At 39.5% G+C, this 6,559-nt stretch overlaps 1 non-coding gene across 1 annotated transcript; it reads left to right on the top strand.

The window, feature by feature from the left end:
• Positions 1 to 654: 654 nt before the first annotated feature.
• On the top strand, positions 655 to 761 carry LOC141610253 (small nucleolar RNA R71). The gene has a single exon (XR_012528155.1). It is a non-coding gene; the product is annotated as a small nucleolar RNA R71 (small nucleolar RNA).
• Positions 762 to 6,559: the final 5,798 nt, after the last annotated feature.

Here is a 6,559-nt window from a genome sequence, read left to right as displayed (position 1 = left end):
GCTTACCTCCTCCTTGGTTGTTTTGTTGGGCATTTTGTGGTGGAGGTTGATTTTGTTGGTAGTTGTTTTGTGGCGGCCTTTGTTGATTTTGATAAACCGGTGGAGGGATATACTTTTGTTGTTGAGGGATAGGCATTTTGTTGTGGTGGGGATTGAGGGTTAAGCACATTGTTGCTAGTGTAAGACATGTTCGGATGGAATTTTGTATTTGGGTTATAAGTGTTGGAAAATGTACCCGGTGGATATGAACTTTGTCTAAAAGCTTGAAACGCATTTACCTCTTCAATAGGAGCTCGCCAATGAGTGGCATAATGACCCGCGCCTCCACAACCATCACAAACGATGATTTGACTTGTTGAAGACACGACATTGAGTTGTTGAATGGAATCTTTAGCGTCTCTTTCCGCCAATTGTTGTTGGATCAAGGCAATTTGAGCTAACAAAATGAAGTTGTTGGAGGATTCTTCTTTACCTTTGGATGGCACAATTCGGGAATTGACATATTATGCATCGTGGACCGTCATAGATTCGATCGTGGTATGAGTAAGGTCGGTGTCAATTTGATCAAACCGCCCATTGTTGGCGAAATCAAGAATCCTTCGGGACTTGGCACAACATCCATTGTAGAATGTTATTGCTAGAAACCAATCATCTAGCCCATGATGTGGGCATTGTCTTTGAATCTCTTTGTACCTCTCCCAAGCCTCATATAAGCTCTCAAGAGCTTGTTGACGGAATCCGGTGATTTGGCTCCTCAAAGTTTGAGTTTTATCCGGTGGAAAAAACGTTTGATAGAAAGCAAGAGCCAAAGTCTCCCAATTGGTGATTCCCATGGCGGTTCGGTCAAGGCTATTGATCCAAAGCTTGGCCTTGTCCTTCAAAGAGAGAGGGAAAAGTATTTCCCTTATTTGGGCTTGAGTGACGTCCGTTTGTCGGATCATGGAGCAATAATCACAAAAATTTTGCACATGCAAATTGGGATCCTCCAAAGGACTTCCCCCAAATTGCTTCCTCTCCACAAGACTAATGAAAGCCGGTTTGATATCTAAGTCCGGCGCGGTGATTTGAGTGGTTGTGATACCGGCCGGAAACATGGCCGCGGTGAGCTTTGAGTGATCGGAAAGTTTCACCATCTTTTTGGTAGTGGATGGTGGTGGTTGTGGAGATGATTAACTTGAAACCTCCACCTCATCAAGGACTTCTAGATCGTCTAAGTAAGACTTTCTAGCACTTTCAGCTTGTACGGGACAAGACGCCTCTTTCACTTCCTTCTAAAAACGTCGTCTTCTCCTAAAGGTTTTCTCGGGATCGGAATCCGGTGAAAGCAATTCTCCCTTACGAGAGGACCTGGGCATAAGACAAAAATTTCTAGAGAAATGATAAGTAATAGTCTCAAGGAATAAGTGTTCCTCAAGACAAAAGAAAATAAGATAAAAATCGACAATTCAAAACGCAATAAAGCCATCTCCCCGGCAACGGCGCCAAAATTTGATAAGCTTATCGTGTACCTATGCAAATATAATTACCCTAGACACAAATTAATGTAGTAATAGGGGTCGAACACAAGGAAAAGGAAATTACGTTGTGAAATGTTATGGAAAGATTTCTATCAAGATCGATTTTGTTTTTGGTTTGGTTTGTTTGTTGATTAATAAAATCTATGGTGTGAACTATATAATTAAAAAGGAGTCTAAGGGGGTCGGGTCACACATGCAAAGGTAAATATATGATTATGATAAACTTGGCACTAATAACATTGTCAATTGCTTAGACTTAAAGATACCCACCTTACGGCATTAGTATCGACCATAGACCGGGTCCTAGAGAAACTTTCGTCCATGACTAGGTCGTCCTACTACACATACTTTGTCTAATTCGATTCCATGCCTCTCAACTTTTAGAACGAATGAACAAACTTAATCTATGAATAAGGCCTTAAACAAGGATTAAACATTATAGTGCAAACATGTGATAGAAACAATTGAACAATATTATTATTACTTATTTTAACATATTACATATTTGATTTTTGCATGGCTCCCCTAACCCTTAGATTAGGAAATTTAGCTACTCATGTTGGAATATAAATTGTAAACTATATTATAAGAAATGCTAGGGATGATTATGTGATTTAAATAAATTAGGTGATATAACATGTGAAAGAAATAAAACTAAAGTAATATAAATAAAATACTTAATTATAAACTATGTATAAACTAAATAGAATTGTAAAATTATAAACCAGAAATAAAAATACCTTAAAAGAGATGAACTTGTATGGAAGAAACAAATAATAACCAAATGCTTGAAGTTTATTAAGAACCACATGTTGATGACTACAAGATTAACCTATAATGAAATCTAAAATGAAAACTATTGAGAGAATTGTAGTGCTTAAGGCTATATATGAAAATGAGACGTAAAAATTGGATACCCTAAGTTATGAAGTGCATCTCCTATTTATAGGAGAGGAAAAGAAACGTAAGCGACCAAGAAGCAGCCAGCCCCGATCGGGGTTGCCAGCCCCGATCGGGGTTGCCAGCCCCGATCGGGGCCGTAGTCATCCGGGTATTTTCCACTTAATTCCTCACTTAATTGTTGAGGAATCCAAAGAACGTGATTAATGACCCTTAATGCACCCGGGTAAATGCTTCATCTATCATCTTTAGAGCTTCCAAAAAGTATCCTATGCATGTTGGAATCTTATGCTTTCCATCTTAACTTGGACTTGAACATTGGGCTTGACTTTGATTGTTGACTTCTTTTGTATTTTGATACAAAATTTCCTTCATGCAAAATCCATGCAACATCCAATTCTTAGTCCATTTGCTCTTCTTTCCACTTAACTTGCAATTTCTAGCAACTTTGTAGTATTTTAGCTCCAAAAAGCTTATTTCCTACAAAATATGTCAAAACATCCGAAACAACTAGAAATGCAAATATTAGCTATAAAACACTTAGGATAAGTTCTAAAGACATGTAAAATCAAGCTAATATAGGGGGTTAAAATGTATAAAATATGCACTTATCAACTATCCCCTCCTTACCTTCAACAATCACCCAACCACCCCCTCCTACTTCACTACTACCATCTTAATCCTTCTTCAATGGCGGGAAAGAGAACACGGGGCGACCTTGCTAGGGCACAACAACAACTTGTCGAGGCGGCGGCCAATGATACCAACCCGGATCCCGATTTTCCGGTGGTTGAGTTTGTAACTCAAACTCAAAAAGGTAAATTTATTCTCTTCAAGCAACGTCCCCTAACCCCGACTAGGTTTATTTGTTGCGCATCTATGAGGAACCTAGGTTTAGACAAATAAACGAAAGATTTTTTTAGGAGAGTCGGTATGAAAGGAATGTATAATATGCATGAGCGGACTTACCCCCGATTTACCTGGGAAGTTTTGAGTAGTTTGCGTATTGATAAGGATAGAGGAACCGGTAGCCCAACTCCATTTTCGTCTCATGAATCGAGACCACACTATCTCCCTTGCTCGACTTGCAAATATTTTCGGGTTAGAAAATGCCCCTTCACACAAGGCGCCTGACACCCTCCACTTTTCACGGGTGTGGAAAGCTATTTCAGGGCTAGATGATAGAAATGGCGTGAAAGGACCGACTACCTCTTGTCACAATGCACCCATAAGAATATGGCACCAATTTATGGGGTGCACTGTTTTTACCGTCGATGAGCCTTGGGTATTTAGGGTTATCGAGCTCGAAATTTTGGGCTCCTATTTGATCACGAAACCTAAGCCGTATAATGTCAATATCGCTCATCACATGGCCCTGCACCTCGCCAAATTGGCTAACTCTTCGGGGCAAAGAGTCCCCCTTCATATGGGTGGCATCATCACCCGCATAGTCAAGAGCCTTGACCGACCGGTAGACTTATCCACCATGAATTGGCTACTCGGGGAGACCTACATCACAAAGGACTACATGAGGAAGTCTCTTGAATGGATCAAGCAAAACCCCTTCGACGACCTTGACTATTGGCAAATCCAAAAGCGGAACTCCATCCCGCTCCCAAATGCCAACAAAATGAAAATTAAGCCCGAGCAAGACACCTACCTCCTTGAAATTAAAGCGGAGGAGGACCCATCCTAAACTCCCTAAGAGAATCCTATCACCTATGGGAGGGATAACCCGACTCAAATCGAGTCCAATCTCCGGTTCATGATGCCAAGTCCCTCCATCTTTCAACCCAACCCGTGGAACCCTCAATTTGGCGAAGGTTCCTCTTATCATCAAACTCCTTAACCAACCCTTCTCCACTCCGACTTGGTGTCATTCATGAATGACATAAGGTTGGGATTACAAATGGCTGCTAGTGAGAGGCGCGGTATAGAACAACGGTTGGATAGGATTTATTTCGACCAAGCTACTGGGCAATTCCCTATCTTTGATGACTGTCGGAGGAGGCAATACAAACAACCTTCCGGCCTCTTACCCTCTTACTACCTTGAGCCGGATGGTGGGTATCCAAAGGACGGGAGCTTTGCCTACGCCGACGTGAACATTTGGCCGGATTACTTTAGCGCCTCAGTTTTCCCCACCCCGGCCTCTACTCAAGGGGAGGGGAATTATACTCTATGGTTTGGAGGAGCTCCCTCCATTTTTGGTGAAGCCGACTTTGCTAGTGGTCCGGGAGGGAACCAAGAGTTGTTCATTGACACAATCACGCGAGCAGGTGACTCCACCATGGGCATGAACACGGATGACTTCATCCGGGAACCCGAGTTCAGAACGGGAAATGATGATGATGAGGACGACTTGTCCTAGATGGCCTAGTTGTTTTTGGCCTACTTTTGCTCTTTTTCAAATCCAAAGCTGAGTATGACTCCCTTAATCCAAAATCTCTCATTCATATTTTCTTTTGTATGCATTTACATTACTTGTAATATATTTAGCCTAGTAATCATGTAGTGTCATTCATCTAAACTTGCATTAGATTTCAATTTTGTAATATATTGTTACATATAGGAATTGCATCCATTTAGCATAATTTGCATTGTCATTTCAATATTGCATGTAGTATAGTTCATGCATTGCATCCCCATTTAAAAATACAAAAAAATTGAAAAATTGAAATTTGACAAAAACATGCACTTTAATTTCCTAATCTCCTTCATATACTATATATATACTTCCTCCATTCAACTCCAAACTACCAATTTGGTTTTTGCATACTATTCACAAATGAATCTTCAATTGCAATTTTCTCTCAATATATAAGTGAAAATATATTCTTGTGGGATCTTATTTGATTCGTCTTTACGAGTACATTAAAAATATGTAACTTTTATAATTTTTGCATATACGTAGCTAATGATATTTACCGCGCAAAACATGCGTTGGCAAACGTGAAAAGTGTACTATGGTAGTTTGGAGTTGAATGGAGGAAGTATATAGATAAGAGTGGGGAGGAGATCTTATAAATTCAAAAATACAAAAACAAGTTGTTTCATTTCAAAAAAAAAAAAATATTGCTAAAATTCCAAAAACACGTTCTAATTTCAAGAAAAAATCACAAAAATACAAAAAAAAAAATGCCTTTCTAATTTCCTATTTATTCCATACATTTCGTTCCATCGAGGACGATGTAAATCTTAAGTGTGGGAAGAGAAATATCTACTTTGTATATATTTGTAAATAATTTGTAAATTTGACAAAATTTCAAAAAATCCAAAATAATAGAAAAACCTTCAAAAATCAAAAATATTGCATTGTATATATATGTTTGGCTAACAAAGTGGCATAAGTACATTGACCATTCGAGGCAAAAAGGAAACTAGAAGACCGCTTGGTATAGACGTTCCTATCTCTTTCTCCTTTTTCCGTTCTTTCTTTATTTATATTGTGTATAATATGGAGGAGATGGGACTTTTTGTGCCTTGGATGTTCCTTTAGGGAAGCATATACCCCAAGGATGAACACGTCCCAATTGTGCTCTACCCCTTCCCGTGGCTCGCACCCGTGGCTACTTTGTTACTCGTAGGAAGAGAAGTATGACCAACGAGTCTAAACCACCTTGTGAGACCTATGACCGTAGGCTAGATCTAGGTCTTGAATTAGCTACTCATATGTGAGGAGTAAAGCCTCCTAGGGTCGGTGCATTCATACCCGACCCCCGCTTAGGATTGTGAGTAAGTCTCCTCGCGAGACGTGTTATGTCTAGACGCACAAGTGTGTCATTCTGTCCTTAGATTGTGAGTTGCTTACCTTGCATGCACATTTTATGAAACAAACATGTTTGCACAAAATTGAACCTCACATAACAAAATATCGTTGTTTTGTCCCTTCCATTATCCCCCTTTTTGATTCACCCCTTTAAGCTTTAGCCTTTCCATTTGGCAAACCCCTAAATTAGCTACATTCCATATATACCTTTCCTTGATCAAGAATTGGTCGGTTATGTAGTAGTGTTTTAGGAGGTGATTTGGGTCATAGTGGTGGATAGTGTACATATCCATTTGGGTCGAAATTTGGTATTCATTTGGCGTTCTATATAAATAAAAGGTTTTGATATTGAAATGAAAAAAAAAAAGTAAAA

This window comes from Silene latifolia, chromosome 10 (assembly GCF_048544455.1).
Source record: "Silene latifolia isolate original U9 population chromosome 10, ASM4854445v1, whole genome shotgun sequence".
Lineage (NCBI taxonomy): Eukaryota > Viridiplantae > Streptophyta > Magnoliopsida > Caryophyllales > Caryophyllaceae > Silene > Silene latifolia.
The sequence above is the reverse complement of the archived record's forward strand: the minus strand, read 5'-3'. Positions and strand labels throughout refer to the sequence as shown.